Source organism: Sturnus vulgaris, chromosome W (genome assembly GCF_052056855.1).
Source record: "Sturnus vulgaris isolate bStuVul1 chromosome W, bStuVul1.hap1, whole genome shotgun sequence".
NCBI lineage: Eukaryota > Metazoa > Chordata > Aves > Passeriformes > Sturnidae > Sturnus > Sturnus vulgaris.
In genome coordinates, this window is record NC_142282.1 from 525,287 (window position 1) to 542,785 (window position 17,499).

The window sequence follows — 17,499 nt, forward strand, 5'->3', positions numbered from 1 at the left end:
AGGCGTCCCTGACGGTGCCTGTCGCCGCCCGCCCGGCTCCCTCACGCCTGCAGCGCCACTGAGCCCACAGCGCGCGTCCGCACGCTGAGAAACGCCGCGGCAAAAACGCCCGGGGGGGATCGGTGTCGGCGCTTGCCGCAGGCGGCCCAGTTGACGCATCGGGGTCCTCATTTTCCCGCCTCTTTTTGCCGCCATATTTGGAAGGTCAGGGTGGTGCGGCCGGAGCCGCCATGTTGGGAGTGCTGCAAAAAAAAAAAAACTGCCGGGGCGCCGGCTCGGGGGCGCCTGCAGTAGCGGAGCGTGTCCACAAGGCGGCGGCACTGCCGGTGAACTCCAGCTCCGCCGGGTTCGGGTACCCCTGCCCCCAAAATTGACCCCACTTGAAGGGGACACGGGCAAGCAGCGGCATGTGCTGGGGGGCTTTTCTGCCAACTACCTGGAAAAGGGAAAAAAATAAAAACCACCAAAATAAAGTTTCAAACGTGGTGTGATAAATGTGATTCGTGCTAATTGAGTTGTAACTATATTAACAAAATTGTATTTAGATCAATAGAAGACAATTGTTACAGAGTGAGGGGGGAGATGGGTGAGACAGGACAAAGGACATCTTCCAGATGTTGGGAGTCGAAGAAGGAGGTTGGAAGAAAGTCAAATAAGAATAGTAGAAGGACGTAGGTCTGACAAGCAGCATCTAGAAATAGAGCTTCAACCTTGAAATGGGCAAAAATGGAATGATTCCAAGCATGGGACTTAATTAGAGTCATGTTATGGAAAACATCTGCTCAGTCACACAGGGCGCCTGCGCTACCTGCAGGTCACACCTCGGTCACTGAGGAAGACGATGAGCCTTCATCGGAAATCAGACCCTCAAAAGGATGAGAGACCCCTAAGCCATTAGTGGAGCATGCGCCGTGCAGTATAGTTACGTAGATTTTAGGAATAGAAACGAGGAGGAGCTTTCTAGAAACTTCTGTAGCCTACAGTCAATAAGTGGGATTGTTAGCCTGGATGCTTTGGTACGTGAGGAATGGGAGCCACTCCCCGTACCCCCGGTCGGAGGGGGGCCCCTCCCCGGTCGGTTTTGCTTATGCTTTATACGAACCTCAATTATACTAAATTACTTACTGCCAAATTTTGTATATTCTTAAATATATGCACTTTGATTGTTTCATCTCCAATACTTTAATTGTCATCTCCAATACTTTGATTGTATTAATTTTGTTACTATTAAAAACTTACTAGTAAATTTAATCTTGTTGCTTGATAAATTGGAAAAAATAGAACATCATTCATAACAGTGGGCAGGACATGCTTGGTTCAGGTAGATTGAAGTGCTCCCGGCGCCGGCTCCGGCCCAGCATTCCTGACCAAAGCCTGGGGGTTCCAGCACAGCTGCCAGCACAGCCCGCTGCTTCCCCACGTCCCCTTCAGGCGGGATCAATCTTTGGGGCAGGAGCAGCCAAACCCAGCAGCGCTGGCTTTAAGCGATCTTGGGGGATCTCCCCTCTCCCGTCCTCACCCGATTCCCGCTGCCAAAACGCAGCCTGAGGCTGAGCTCCCATGGCCTCATTCTCTCCAAGGAATTGCCGTGCATTTCTCAGTGCAGCAGGGCAGCGATGCTGTTCCCCTCACGGGGATCGCCAGGGCAGACGCGTGCACGGCCGGGCTGCTGCGGGCAGCAGCCGAGAGCCTATAGTTTATTTTTTACTATTTTAAATTTATTTAATTTATTGCTTTTATTTTCTTATTTTGTTTAATTCCATCCCATTCCCTGTTCCATGTTCTGTTCTTTCACTGTGCGCTGTTGTGTCAGCGGAACGCCACGAGATGGCGCCGCGAGACCGGGGGAGAGGCGGTGGTGACACCGGCAGGTGACACCGGCAGGTCACCCGGATTTACCTGGGACACCTGGGCCCGATGTGACACCGGCAGGTCACCCGGATTTACCTGGGACACCTGGGCCCGATGTGACACCGGCAGGTCACCCGGATTTACCTGGGACACCTGGGACCCGTTTGTGTCACCTGGGGTCACAGCCCTGGCTGTACCTGGGACCCGTTTGTGTCACCTGGGGTCACAGCCCTGGCTGTACGTGGCTGCAGGACCGAGTTAAATCCAGGATCCCAAAGAAATGTGCAGGTTCCTGATGTTTTTTTCCCATATATAAATTACCTGAAACCCAAGTTTGAATTGAATTTAAAGCAATCCTTCCCCTGGTGTCCCCTTGCCCATTTAATGGGCAGACCATTCATTTCCATGGGGATGTTTTTAAACCGAAATATCCAGGAGTGAATATTATTGGGATTTTTCAGAAGATTTTTGTTCTCCCCAGTGGCCTGAGGTGCCTGAATTCCCAAGCAAGCAGGAGCTCTGGCCATCAACACAGGGAAAAATGCCCCAAACAGCAGCAGAATTCCCACCTGGATTTTCCCTCCCTTCCCAACCTGTGTTTTTCTCCCTCCCCGCTGCTCCCAAAGACCATTCCCTGGGAAATGCCTTCTTCCCCTTAAACAACCATCAGGAAATACCCATTTCTTTTTATCGCTCTTCAAATTTTGTCATTTCGTGTGCTTAAACCTCTGTAAGTTCCAAGTCCTGCACTGGGATGCAGGAGTTGAGGGAAGCACCAGCATGGGATAAAACTGGGATCATGGATCACATACCAAAAGGCTTTTTTTTTCTTAGCACGCAAAGAAATCCACAAGGAAAAGGAAAAGGGAAAGGAAAAGGAAAAGGAAAAGGAAAAGGAAAAGGAAAAGGAAAAGGAAAAGGAAGTTTGAGGTGGTTTCTCTGTTTATTATATTTTCGTGTTGATAGGAAAAAGGGAGAAAAAGGACGGCATTTGGTGAAATTCCCCCCTTTCTGAGCAGCAGAATTTAAAGCTTTTACACTTCCCGGGCAGCTCCAACGGGAGTAAAAATGTTTTTTGAAGATATTTTTCCTCCTCAGCTCTGCTCAGAGCACGATGTGCTCTCCCAGGTTCATTTTCCTGGGAGAAAGGACTTTTTAGAGGGATTCACGAGGCATCATTTCCTGATTCCAGGGAAATGTGAAATATTCACATGCAAAAGCTCTAGCCTGCATTTCTTACACAGCCCCAGGTAAACGTGAGCCAATTCCTCAGCCCCACCTCAGCTTGCACATCAATTAGCCCTCAATATTTTCTTTCAGCTAAAACCTGCGTGGCAGAGGATTATTTGTAGCTATTGAGGTATGAATTGAATGCCATTTTCCTCCAGGGATTTAAAGCGGAGGGAAGGGCCGGCAGGTTTTAATTTGGAGTGCTTTAGGCTGGCTTTAGGTGCTCCTGAGGCAGGACAGGGTGACAGCGGCTCCAGGGGGAGCTGCCCGCAGCAGCCGGGGCCGGGCTCGGGCTGTCAGCTCCAGCTCCGGGAGCCGAGCTCGGCCTGCGATTTCCCTGCACTAATTAGTCTCTCTGCGAGTTTTTAGGCTCCGTGTCACGTTGTGAAGGCAACATGTTCGACAGCGGTACCTGCCGGGGGAGGATCCGCCCCAGCCGCATTTTTCATGGCAGACAGAGGAAAAATGGGATGTGGAATTCGGGGGCGGCGACTTCCAGCGACAAGGAGGAGCCCGGGCAGGTGGCGAGAGTCACTCCGGGCTTCCTGCCACTCCCGGGGGCCTTGGGAGCCGCGGGCAGGGGGGGGGGGGTCCCCTGCTGGAGTCACAGAGCTGGAGTCCCGTGCCAGCCAGAGCGATTCACTGCTCTTCGTGCCGTTCCATGGCTTTGGGAATTGTTCAGATGTCTGAGGGAATGAGATCAGGGCAGCTCTCCTGGAGAGCTGGGTGGGCTCAGTGAGGGACACCAGAGGGATGGAGTGGACACCACGCTCAGGAGCAATTCCCATTTTGCCGGAAGGTCTGCTCACAAATCATCTTGGAGCGTGTCATCCATCACCCCCAAATTGCTCAGCGACTTGCAGGCCAGCAGGAGGGGGAGAGCATCTGTTCTGGTGCAAGGAATGCAGCGTCCCAAAGAGCTGCACAACTGGGGATGTGCTGCATGGAAAATAAACTCCCAGGACACTGCTACTCCGAAATGCCCACAGTCGTAGGAATTGTAACCAAATACCTTTTCTGACACAGCCCGAGGGATTTTATGGGTGGCAGCTGTGTCCATAAAAATCTGTACTCCAGGCAGGAATTCTGCTGCCTCTGTGCTGGGATATTCAGAAAAATGTCCCCAGTTTTCTCCTTGCAGGAGCCAGCAGAGCTCCCTGGAGCCCCGAGGGCACAGATCCCCGAGCAGAGGCAGGATCTGTGCAGCTCTGGCCGTGCCTCAGTTTACCTGCGGTGCCCTCGCCGTGCCCCCTGCCCTCGGAGCACCCCGTGCCGCTGCCAGGTGGGGGCTGGCATTGGTGCCGAGGGAAATGCCAGCCTGCCCGCGCTTCCTATCGCTAGGCAACGGCTCCATCCCGCTTGCTGTGCTCCCAGTTGGCACCTCCCACCATGTTCTTGCTGTGCAGGGGATGCAAAGCCCGATTTCTATCTTTGGGTGCCAGTGCACGTCGGAGGCACGGCGCGAGGACCGGGAAATCGCTGGCACGGAGCGGGCGGGTGACACGGGGACCCTGGAGCTCCTGGGAGCGGAGCCGGGGGCTGCCGAGCCCCGGCCAAAAAAGCTGGGAGGGGGCTTTTTTTGGTTTTTGTTTTTTTGGGGGTTTTTTTTGTCACATTCCAACTCGGAGCTGCTCAAAGCAACAAACACTTTTAATGGAGCATATGCGGGCGCCGGAGAAGGAGAAGCCTCACAATGCATCTGCTGCGGGACCAGAAGGCTCTGCCGAGGTGTGAAGTGGGAGGAGAAAAATTCCGAGTGGATGATGCCAGAGAAGATTGCAGAAATATTAAGCAGAAGGAACGTAAACACGTGGAGCTGGGAGGGCTGGCACAAAGAGCCCTGGGGCTCAGGGCCCAACACCCAGTGCAGGGCGCTCCCAGTCGCCGCTGCTGGGCTCGCACCTGTCCGGCTTGGGCGAGGCTCGGAGTCACCTGGGCTAGTGCGAGGTGTCCACGGCAGGGGTGGAACAACACGCTCCTGAAATCCCTCCCAAGCCAGAGCAGCGCACGATTCTCTAAGGCACCACCAGAGCATCCCCAGAGCCGGGAGTCGCGCAGATTGATTTCCATTTTCCATAGGGAACGACGACTTGGCCGCGATCTCGATTTCCACGCAGCAAAACACAAACACTGGGAGCAGCCGCCTTTGCTGCTGATATCAGCGCGATTATCGCCTCATTAGCCCTGTTCCGCAGTCAGAGCGGGCACGGCTTATCTCTTCCAGCCACTGGCCACACTCTGCTCTCCCTCAAGCCTCGGAGAATCCAGCAAGGCGGCTGGAGCTCTTATTCCTTCATTCTTTGGAGTAAAGGAGTCATTTCCACTTTCAGAGCTGTCCCCCTCCGGCATGAGCAATGCGCTCTGCCACCAGCAGCTCCAGCGCAAGGCAGGACTGCGTGTCCTGGAAGGGTCTCTGCCCCTCCTCAGGTTCTGGGGCTTTTTCGGGAACTCCAGCACACAGTGTCCCCCCGAGCGCAGGCTCCAGTCCATGCTGGGAATGACCAGCACGATTTCTGGGGCTCAGCCACCGAGGCTCAAATCCAAACTGACCCGAGTCCAAAAACAAACCCAAAGGGTGCGATTCGAGTTCCCAAAGTGGAGTTTTGCCCCAGACGAACAGCAGTGCCATGGCTGGCTGCTGTCCCAGAGCTGCCCTTCAGTCAGGACTGACTCCCATCCCTTTTCCTGGGCCAAGTTCCTGCTTTTCCTGTGCCTGGGAAGGGTGACTCTGTCCTGCTGGGATCCCCAGGCGCTGTGGCTGCTCCAGGTTCTGGCCACAGAAGAGCCAGTGGCATCTGCCCAGGTGGCCAGGAGACAATTTAATGTATTCCTCTGACCTTTCCAGGAGCTTTCCAGATGCCTGCTGGCCCAAGAGGGAGCTGTGAGCTCTGTCTGGGAGATGGAGCTCCTGTCTCCTCGGCCAGAGAAGGGAAGGAAGGAGCAGCTTCCCAAATGCTCCGAGGCATGTGGCAGGTGCTCCCTGGCCTTCAGTGGCCGTGGCTGCCAACAGCAATGGAATGACATGGAATATTTTCATTGACCCCCCAGTTCACTGCCTGTGGTAACTGGGATTCACTGGGATGCAGATGCAGACATATTCCACCGTGCTTTTCCAAGGTCACACGTGCAGTGTTGAACGGGATTCCCAGAGCTTTGGGTAAGGAAAGAGAAAATACCCACAGGCAGATCCCGATGGAATCTATTTCCCGTGTGTACCGATCCCACAGCACGTGGCTGGGGCTCCCAGCTCCCTCCCCAAGGGCACATCCAGCTATCCTGGCTGTGCACATCACGAAGCTGCAGCACTGCAGAGGAATAATGAGGGAAAGATGTTTGCCCCGTAAATGAGCCTCATTAGGAAGGTGATCTGAGCCATCAGGAGCGAGAGGTTCCCCAATTCCTTTAATATCCATCCTGGGTGGTTCCTGGAGAGCCATTGCAGCACCTGCACATGGTGATGGCTGCTCCAGGCCCTGCTCACACCACACCCCAGAACTGTGTCCCTCCCTCCGGAGGAGCCAATGGTTTTGTGGGAAGCAGGTAATGATTATTCCCATCTCAGCAGCTTCCTAATGCAAGCTCATCCCGAGAAATATGCCACATCCGCCTCCTTTGGAGGCAGCTCATTAGAGGAGGAGGCTTTGCACTCCCACTGCTCCAGGAAGATGGTGCATTTTTCAAGTTTGATTCCTAACCCAATTCGTTTTCCATCCTCTAAATGCCTCCTTGCTCCTCCGCACATTAGCCGGCAGCGCTGGGGCTGCTTTAATGGCAATCATGATTTGAGCTGGAACGTTGGGGCTCGTGGGTAAAGCACAAACGGAGGTGGCATTTCCAGAGGGGACCCAGCCCTGGCACAGGGTGCCCAGAGAATCCGTGGTGCCATCCCTGGCAGTGCCCAAGGCCAGGCTGGATGGGGCTTGGAGCAGCTTGGGATCGTGGGAGTGTCCCTGGAATGAAACAATCCTTAAGGTCACCCAAACCATTCTGGAATTCCTCAATCCCATAAAAACAGAGCCTTACCTGAATCCTCATTAGCAGCAGACACCAATTCTGTTCCTTTGAGCCTCGGAATCGTGCCCATGCAGACAGGAGGCAGGTTTGTCCTCCCTTGCTGCCCTCAGGAATGGTGTCCAGAATGTCATGAATAACTCGAGCAGCAGTAGGTGCCTGTGGAGGGAAAATTAATTCCTGAAACCAGGACACACATGGCACCCCATCCATCAGCCAGGAGTTGGGAAAGCATTCCCAACAATTCCCTCAGAATGCAAAAATTCCCTCAGAATTGTTTCCGTGTCCAGCTTTAGCTGGACTGATCCGATCTCTGCTAAAAACCAAACTTCACTCGGATTGATGCTTCCCTGACCTATAGCCGCAGTTTCCTGATGGAAAAATAAATATCTAATAATGTCCTAATAAATACAAATTCATCATGCAGAGAATTTTATTCGATACAACTTTATGATATCTATAACATTATATATAACCATTATTACCCCTATATAAACACATCATAATTTGATGAATTCCAAACTATTTGGTTTGAGCTGCTGCTCACCCAGAGTTCTCCATTTGGAACAAATCCAGACACTGAAAACCCTCTGGAAAATCCTCCCAGGCACAGGAAGCTGCTGGCTGGGGCACTGTGTCCATACCTGATAAATCCATATTTTAAAGGGCCACTGACTATTTTTGGGGCTCAGAAGCTCCCAAACACCTCCCGCATTTCCCAAAATCGGCTCCTGGGAGTGTGTCATGGAAGTGCCTTTGGGAAAGCTGCACAAATATTTTGCTTTTCTGCTCTTTCCCTCATTGACACAGACAGACAAACCCAGAACTGGAAGCAGCCACGGGACAGGATACTGGGATATCCCAGGAGTCATCCTGCTTATTCCCTGGAAGGTGCCAGACCCAGGAATGAGGTGTAAATAAAATCCAGGTTATGAAAGCACTGTGATGTGGTGGTAAAGAGCTTAGAGGCTCTGGAATTAAACGTGCTGGCAGGGAAACACCGTCCCAGTCATGGAGCGGGACATTCCAGGACTGTCCCTCTTATTTAGTAACTCCCAAATCCCCCCAAAACTCCCCCCTCTCACCCAGAGCATCCTTTGGTCTCCAGGCTTTGTGTCTCCCTCGTGCCACCCGAGCCAGGGAGCCAGAGCCGGAGTGACTTCGGGAAATTAGTGCTGTGCTAATCAAGGAATTGGCAGTGGGATTTCTGGGAGAAAACCGGAGCCCGCAGGACCCGGAGCCCGCAGGACCCGGAGCTTACAGACCCGGAGCTTGCGGGACCAGAGTTTGCGGGACCAGAGTTTGCGGGACCGGAGCCCGCAGGACCCGGAGCCCGCAGGACCCGGAGGTTACAGATCCGGAGCCCGCAGGACCCGGAGCCCGCAGGACCCGGAGGTTACAGATCCGGAGCCCGCAGGACCCGGAGCCCGCAGGACCCGGAGGTTACAGATCCGGAGCCCGCAGGACCCGGAGCCCGCAGGACCCGGAGGTTACAGACCCGGAGCCCGCAGGACCCGGAGCCCGCAGGACCCGGAGGTTACAGACCCGGAGCCCGCAGGACCAGAGCTCACAGACTCGGAGCCCGCGGACCCCGAGCGCTTGCGCTCCGCTCCTTGTTGTCCAAGCAGCTGCTGCCGCTCGTGCTCCCTGCAGGTATCGCACTGGGGATTAGTGCTGCTTCGCCTGCTCGTGCGGCACAAGAAGTGGATGTGTAATTGCATTACCCACGCTTCAGCTCCCCGCACTCGCTTAGCCCCCGTGGCTGGCAGTGCCTCCATCCCGTGCATTTGCTCCCTCCCCGCGTTTGTTTTCCAGCCCGATGTCCCCGCTCCAGGTAGGAAGCCGCACACCTGGCAGCACCTTCCAGCTTTCTCACCGGGCTCCCCAATTTGCAGCCTGGTGCTTCCTCTTCCAGAGGAAATCTGCTGCTTTTCCAGCCCATCTGGGAGCGTTCCCAGGACACCGCAGTGCCTGGGACAGGGAGGGGTTTTTGAGCGATGCTTATTGCACCTCAGGAGTCTCTGGTGGGTGAAAATTGTGCAAATCCTGGCATGAAAACTTTGAATGAGAACCTCGTGCCCCTCGGGGTGAGTCACATGTGGTCAGCCCCCCAAAATCCACAAAGATTTCGTGTGTTCCCAAACTCACCCCCACACTTCCCACTCTGCATTACTGAGTCTCCTTGATTAAATCAGCTTTATTCCACAGCTCCAGCCTAGCAAACCCGGCATTTGCCTCCATCTGAAGCAAACCACTCTCAAACCTGGCAAGTTGCTCCAAGACTCTGTTAAGTTTTTCTAGGGATGATGCTGGTTTGGGAATCTGAGCGATTGAGAGACCCTTAACCAAATCAAATGCACAGCCTTGCTGCCATCCCCATCCCACTGACTCAAACCAGGGAAAAACTCGGATTTGGGGGTTTCCAGCCCCCCTTGCCCCCCAGCCTGGCAGCAGGAAGGAGCTGTGCAGCCGCAGGGCAGCTCCCGGCTGAGCCCAATCCACGGTGGCTTAAGAGACTTAAAGGCCTTGGTGCTTCCCTTTGGAGCAGGATTAGAGCGTTTTTGTCCTCCAGGTTCACAGCAGAAGGAGAGAACTTTAATCTCCTCCAGGGCCTTGTTATCCTCTTTTCTGACACTCATCCCATTGGATGTGAAGCATCTCCAGAGGCTCCCGGCGGGGGACTTGGGCGGTGCCCCTCAGCTGCCCATGGTGGAACAGGGGAATTGTCCCCTGCCTGTGGCTGGGTTGTGTGGGGAGGCTGGGAAGGCTCTCCATGGCCTGGATCTGCTCTGATAAGAACTATTTGGGGCCACACCACTTAACTCCCCACCATCCACATTCCCTGTAATGTTCTGGAAGAATTTCAGAGCATCAGGACAGTCGAGACTGTGATAAAAAGGTGCTTCCTTCACCCCTCAGGTACGGGATGTCATTACATTTTCCAGTGATCTGGTACTTCCTACGGATAAGGGACAAGGGGAATGATCAACTCCCATTTTTTGGTGGAGGGAGAACAGAAGATAGAACAGGAGAGAGCGAGGAAGGAAGGGAAGCTATAATGAGACACATTCCCATGTAGTTATGTTTGAAGAATCACAGAGTACGGTTCTTTCACCCTCTGCAAAGCCACAGAACATTTCAAAGGGACGTTCAGCCGGGAATATCGCAGTTCATCCCCTCATTCCACCATTCCCCAATGAAAAATTCCACCAGCAATAAAGCAGGGAACTGGCTGTGCCAGTGGCAGCCTTCGAACGGATGGCTTGGCGAGGGAGAGGAGGGAAGGAAGCACTCAAAGCTCTCATCAGATGCTCCGAAAATTATTTCAGCTGCTAAAAATGCTAAACAAATTTGGATTTCAAAGGACATGTTCCAAACCCTTCCCCTTTGCTAATTGCCTTTTTGGTTTTTTTAAGCCATCTGTCATAGATTTCATTCCAGTCTCAGAGGGCCGATGTTCCCCGCCCTGGGATGGGGGGGATGTGGCAGCTCCTCAGGGACACTTTGGGACCTTTGCAGTGCCCGAAGGGGCTCCGGGAGAGCTGGAGAGGGAAGGGAAGGCCGAGACAAGGGGGAGCGGCTTCCCTTCCACAGAATGCGGGGTTATGTGGGATACTGGGGAGCACTTTCTGGCTGTGAGGGTGCACAAGGTGCGGCCCCATCCCTGGCACTGTTTCAGGGCAGTTTGGAGTTACCTGTGCGGTGGAAGTTCGGTTCCCCGGGGCCGCCTCCACGCCGAGCCGCTCCGCCATCCCCCGGCTGTGCCGTGAGGGGAAACCCGGGACAACAGCGCCCCCTTGTGGCGGATTGTGCGGCGGCGCGGCCCGGGAATGGACCGGGATAACGAAACCAACCCAGCGGGAATGGACCGGGATAACGAAACCAACCCAGCGGGAATGGACCGGGATAACGAAACCAACCCAGCGGGAATGGACCGGGATAACGAAACCAACCCAGCGGGAATGGACCGGGATAACGAAACCAGCCCAGCGGGAATGGACCGGGATAACTAACCCAGCGGGAATGGACCGGGATAACAAAACCAACCCAGCGGGAATGGACCGGGATAACGAAACCAACCCAGCGGGAATGGACCGGGATAACTAACCCAGCGGGAATGGACCGGGATAACAAAACCAACCCAGCGGGAATGGACCGGGATAACGAAACCAACCCAGCGGGAATGGACCGGGATAACGAAACCAGCCCAGCGGGAATGGACCGGGATAACAAAACTAACCCAGCGGGAATGGACCGGGATAACGAAACCAACCCAGCGGGAATGGACCGGGATAACGAAACCAACCCAGCGGGAATGGACCGGGATAACGAAACCAACCCAGCGGGAATGGACCGGGATAAACCAGCAGGGCCTGTCCTGGGATAGCCCAGCCTGGCCATGGCAGTGACACCTGCAGTGTCCCAGGATACTCCATCCCCACAATGGCAGTGACACCGGTACTGTCCCGGGATAACCCAGCCCTGTCCAGCCTGGCCTGGAACACTCCCAGGGATCCAGGGACAGCCTGACCCTCCCCGTGACAATCCCTTCCCAAATGCCCCCTGAAATCCCCATTTGAGGGCCATCACACGGCCTTAATTGTCCCTGCAGCTCAGCTCGGTTGTGTTTTATTCCCAGCACAGCGCAGTGGCAAGCTTGGAGATGTACAAAACGCTTTCCATGTGCTGATGTTGTTGGAAAAACATTTTCTCGCAGCTCAGGGTATTACACGGCTTGTGAGGAATGAGGAGCAGCCTTTTCCCACTGCTGGGGAAATGGGACGCCGTGCACAGAAAACAGGATGTTATTGCCTGACGCTTTTCTTCTGGGCTTAGCATTTCAAATATCACTGGCAAATAGCAGAGCTCGTGGTGCTCCGTGCCAGACCGATAGCCCACACTGCGCTGTGCAGTCCTTGGGTGAACATCCTGGAGCGTTTATGGCTGAGGCACCGGGATAGAACAGAGCCTGCTCCTGTAGGGCTCGGGCAACGCTGGCATTTCTGCTAATGCTCAGTGTGTCCAAGCCAAACACGCCGTGCCACTGCAGTGGTGTCACCTGGGACCCCACACATCCCTCGGGGTGGCCCTTTGGGGTGACCCTGCTGCCTTGGAATGGCCCCACAGAGCGCTCACACCCCGCGGCATCCAGCAGGAGCTGGCTCAGTGCTGTGCTGGAGAGGGATTTATCCCCATTCCAGCCCCCAGCTTCCTTCCATGCGCTGAGGTCCTTGGGCTTTATTTTTTTAAAGTCAGGCCTGTGAAATCTGCTGGTCCTAAGGGTCTCTTTTGACATTCTAGCAACATTTGAAACGGATTTGTAGGGAGAGAGACAGAGGGAAAGTCTGGCTACTGTAGCAGGCTCCTGTGGTGGCAGTGCCAGGGGAGCCAGCGGGGCTGTCCCTGCCAAGAACCCCAAAACCACCAGGGAAGCACCTCCCGCACCCCTAAAGCAGCAGCGGCCCCAAAGCCTCGCCTTCCCCGAGGCGGAGCAGAATTGCGGCTTTAGATGGGGAACAAAGCTGAGGAATTCGGGCCGGGCCAGCCCCGGAGCCGGCGTGGGCTGGGTCTGCCGTGCCAGCAGGCACAGCTCAGCTGCTGGCAGCCGGGAATGCGCCGAGGGAACGGCGCGATTGGATTAAAAAAAAGGCTATAGGGTGACCAGATGTTGTGGGCACCAAACCAGAACAGCGAGGGGGGGCCGCGGCTCCCCGGCACCGCGCATTAGGGAGCGCCTGGAGGCTGCGCCGGCGTCTGGGGTGGAGGGAGGGATGCAGGGATGGAGAGATGGATGGAGGGATGCAGGGGTGGATGCAGGGATGGAGGAATGGATGCAGGGATGGAGGGAGGGATGGAGGAATGGAGGAATGGATGGAGGGATGGAGGGATGGAGGAATGGAGGAATGGAGGGATGGAGGGATACAGGGATGCAGGGATGGAGGGATGGATGCAGGGATGGAGAGAGGGAGGATGGATGGAGCCCTAAAAGCCCGGCAGGGTGGCAGCAGAGCCAGCCGGGGTTTCCCTGCAGTTTGGAAGGGATTTTATCCTGCTCTGGGGTCCCTCCTGTCCCTCCCAGGGCCAGCTCCTTCTGCGGGCAGGGCTGGGGCCCTGCCGGGCTTGGTGCAGCAGGAGCCGGCTCAGGAGCAGCCGCAGGGCACTGAAATCAGGACTGGAGCTGCTGTCCTGAGGAGGGCCTTGGTTTCAAGGTGACGCCTTGATATTAAAGGGGGATGTGGCAAACGGGTCTCCAGGGAATATTGCTGCAGTTACAGGGAAAAATGAAGTTCCCAGACACTGCAGGAAGGGCAGGGATGGTGGCAGCAGCACAAAGCTCCCCAGTTCCAGTTCCCAGCCCAGCTCAGCCACTTTGCATTTCCCTCCCTCCTCCTCTCCCCTTCCTAAATCATCATTTTGCTGCTTGGCCCCTTCCATTCCATCCCATCCCCATTCAATTCCCGTTCCCAGCCCCATTCCCATATTCCCATTCCCAAACCAGATGCAGGAGCGGAGCCTCGCGTGACTCCTGGAGCAGCAGCAAACCCAAAAAAGCAGGAGAGAATCCCACTTGAGATGAATGCAGATGGTGAAGAATAGTGGGAAACCAAGTCAAGTTCAAAGTCCTGGGAACTCTTCCCTCCTGCTGGAAGTTTGGGACTGTACAAGAGCCAAGTCCCCAGACATCAAAGTGTTTAAAATTCAAATAAAATCAGCTCTCGTGGTGCTGTAGGAGAAAACCCAGAGTGGGGCTCTTCCCAAGAGGAGAATTCAGCTGGGAATGGAATTCATCATTTTCCCCTGTGGAGCTGACAGGGAATTGGGGTGGTGGCAATGGAAATGACCCTTTAAAGCCACATCTCCAGGGCAGGTGGCATGGGTGTCCTGGAGCAGCCAGGGGCCTTCCCATGGCTCCAGGAGAAAGCAGAGCCCAGATTCTGGAGGGTGAAATGGGGTGAGATGAATTCCTCTTTTGTTCTTGATTTTACTGGGATCAAACAAGCAACTTAAGAGTGCAAAGCTTTGGGGCTAAAAATAGCTCAGCTGTTCAAGTGGTGATTTGGTCTTGGGGGAAAAAAAAAAACCAACCTCTATTTCAATCAGCTCTTTTAAAAGCCATTTGAAATTTCAGTTTTTAAAACAAACTTTGTATTTTCTGGTGTTCTTCAAACTTTGCTGGTGGTGACTCCAGAGGATGGTGGAGAACAAGCCTGGCTGGGCTGAGGGAAGCTGACAGGGATGAATTCCTGCATTGGAGCAGGGCTCTTTCCCTGCTCCTCATCCCATGCTTGGAGAGGCAAAGTTGGTGCTGCAATGTTGACAAAAACCAGTTTACCTGCGATATTGATATCCTGGATCCCTGGAGCCACAAGAGATGGCAATGGCAGAGAGGGAACCCTCAGCTCTCTAGGAATGAGCAGTTGTTTTCCAGAACTGGCATTTCAGCTCACGTCAAATGCATTAAACTCCCAATTAAAAAAACGAATCTGTGCTCACAAATGCAAATAAGAACCTGCCCGTTCTTCCAGCCCTGATCCAAGAGAAAATTCCTCTTCCCTTCCCTCCCCTGGCCCCCTCAAGCCTGGGCAGTGCTGGGTGCAGGGACATTATCCATAAATCCTGTAATCCAATCCAGCCCTTCCTACAACAGTTTCACAGCACGCCGGGATTTTTTTTAAGGATATTTTCTATTTTCATCCCGTGATCCCATGTAATACATAGTCTTGGCATTTCTTATCACTTCCAACCATGCCTTTCGCAATTTTTTTTATGTTTGTTCCAAATTTCAGGGCTGTGCATCCTTTTTGCCTCAGACCAAAAGCCTATCGCTCCTTCTCATCATTTTAATTAAACGAGGGCCAAGCCAGGGCAAATGTTTGATTTTGACTCCAAAGGTGCATGCAAATCACCAATTCCATTTGATTCAGGATGGAAAAGGCTCCCTGCTACATCCTTCCTGGATATGGAATTAAGCTGCCTGCCAAACTCAGCACTGTGGGCTGGAAATTAAAAGCTGAATTCCCACATTAAATGCAACTTGTGCAGGCATTGTTTTGAAGAATCCGCATCAAACTCGAATCTTCTCACTCGAGGCGAGCGCCGTTGGAATTCATCAACTCCCAACAAGCAAAGAGTGAAATTTGCATGAAATGGCTCCGGAAACAAAATTTCCCAGCATGGGAATGATCTCCAAATGACTTCCTCTTGTAATGGCTTCCCATTAAAGGCACTTCCAAGTGCAGCTGCAGAGATGGCACCCATGGAAGGGATGAACCTGCACCTTGAAATCTGCTTTTTTTATATCCTGACAGGACAATTCCCAACATTTTGGGAATGGCTGGGAGCAGCCACGGGACAGCTGAGCTGCTCCGTCTTGCTGGCCTCAACCAGCTCTGGGCTGGAAGGGCCAAATTCCCTGAGGAATGGAGCAGTGGGAAATCCTCCTTCCCCTCCTGTTTTTTTTTCTTCTGTTTGTTCAGGCCAAGTGGATTGGAGTTATTTATTGGGAGTGTATTTTCCCTGGAAATAAATCGGCGGGGCTGTAATTTGGATGTAATGTTCCCCAAAAGCCATTCAGGCAAAATCTCTTTTTAACTGTGGCTAATTAGGGATCTGCACCAAAACCAGGAGCAGCCGACGGAATGTTGATTATTTCTCTCACAAAGGGGAAAAATCATCAATTCTTTCTAATGGGATCTTTAATAATAAAAAAGAACATAATCATTACTATCCAAAGATGGATGGCTTCCATGGGGCTTCCTCACCAGCATTTTGTCTGATTCCATCTCCACTGCACTCGCAGCATTAATTATCAGAGACTAATTAGGCAAAATTGCAATGAAAACGGGTCTCCCAAAACCCTGAACTCCTTTGGTTTCTCCCTTTTTTTCTGGGTGTTCTCACAGAGTTGTGGGGTTGGGTCTGCTGATGCTGGGAGTGACTCCCAGCCCTGGCAATTCCCAGGAATGCTCTGACTCTCATTACTTGGAATCATTACTCCACGCCAGCATGGGGATAAAAACAGGGGAAAAATCAGGAAATGGTGTTCTTTCTTTTGTTGGATTGATTCCTAGGCAATACCTTAATAAAAATAATCATTACCTGAAGCCCTGTCCTCTCCAGTTCTCTCAGCGAGGTACAGTTGAAGTTTGCTTTCCCTTTTTAAAGTTTTTCTTTAACCTTTTTCCTCACCATCCTTGCTGTGGATTCCCCATCTCTGGAAGATGATTTTGTGTGCAGCTCGTGCTTAATAATTATTCTTTAATAATTCGATTATTTGTTAATGATTAGCCTGCTAAAGGCAGGATCTCGTTGTGATTTGGGAATGGCACTTTCCGAGGGCTCACAAATCCTTTCCCTCTGGCATCACAAACTTTGGGAGAGCAGGAAGTTTGGTTTTTTTCCCGCGGGATTTTTCCCCTTGGCTCTGCCCAGCACCCTTCGTGTGCCACAGAGCCGCAGTTTGGATCCTTGGGATCCGCTGTGATTTTCCTGCTGCCCCCAAACCTCCTTCCTGCGATCCTTGTGGAATTAATTAAAGGGCAAAAAGGGCAGGGAAAGGCCTTGTCTGGGCTGCTTCTCTGGGAGCTGCTTTTCCCTTTTCATGGGGCTGTTTATTAACAACGAGGGGGGGTTCAATGGAACGGGATCAACGGAGCAAGAGCCGCAGTTTTCCTGCAGCCCCCAATCACCGGAGCCGCTTTCTCCTCGGAGAGTCACAGCACTTTTCCCCTCATTACCTAAGAAGATTAAAGGCTTTGGGTTTGAAAAGTCCACTCTCTCCTCGGCGGGTATTTAGAGGGTGTAATTCCCGATTAAGTTTCAGCGCAGCTTCCCGGGGAGCAGAGATCCCCGCAGGAGGAGCGGGGTGAGATGCGCTGCCAGATATCGCTGTCAGATGTGTGCCACAGCTCCGGCGGAACTTAATGGGATTTGCATTCAGCAATAATCTGCCCCCAAAGCTCTTGCCATCACACTTGTTAAGCGTCTCGAAAATAATAAGGAATAAAAGTAAAGAGCTGGGAGGGGGAGATCAAATCGCTGCCTGTGGAGGGGTAACCCTGAGCAGCAGCTGGGATGTGCTGGGATCTCGAGCAGCAAATCCAGGGGCACACCCTGATCTTACAACAACCCCTGCTTTTTAAAATTTCATTTCACCGCTGCCCCAAACTTCCCTGAGTCCAGAGAAGATGAAAATCCAGCCGAGGAGGGGCAGAGCCCGCAGCCGTCATTGCCATTCCTAGATCTGCTCTTTGTGCCTCGAATTTTGGAGCTGCTGGGGAGGAAATCCCACCTGTAAGTCCTGATCCCTTCAACTCTGTGAGGCAAAGCCTTCCCCAGTATTCACAAGCCATGAAAATGCACATTGGTATGAAAACTCCTGGAGGAAAAAAGAAGGAATTTCCAGCC

The 17,499-nt window shown here is 53.2% G+C and overlaps 1 long non-coding RNA gene across 2 annotated transcripts in view; it reads right to left on the reverse strand.

Moving 5' to 3' along the window:
• Positions 1-891: 891 nt before the first annotated feature.
• The window catches only part of LOC148220006 (uncharacterized), a 50,576-nt gene continuing 33,968 nt past the window's right edge, over positions 892-17,499 (reverse strand). The window contains exons 7-8 of one of the 2 annotated variants that reach the window (XR_015798964.1): positions 7,105-7,251; positions 892-7,031 (exon numbers count right to left, since the gene is read on the reverse strand). This is a non-coding gene — a long non-coding RNA (uncharacterized LOC148220006). Of the gene's footprint in view, positions 7,252-17,499 lie in introns of both variants that reach the window. The other variant, XR_015798963.1, reaches the window with a different exon arrangement.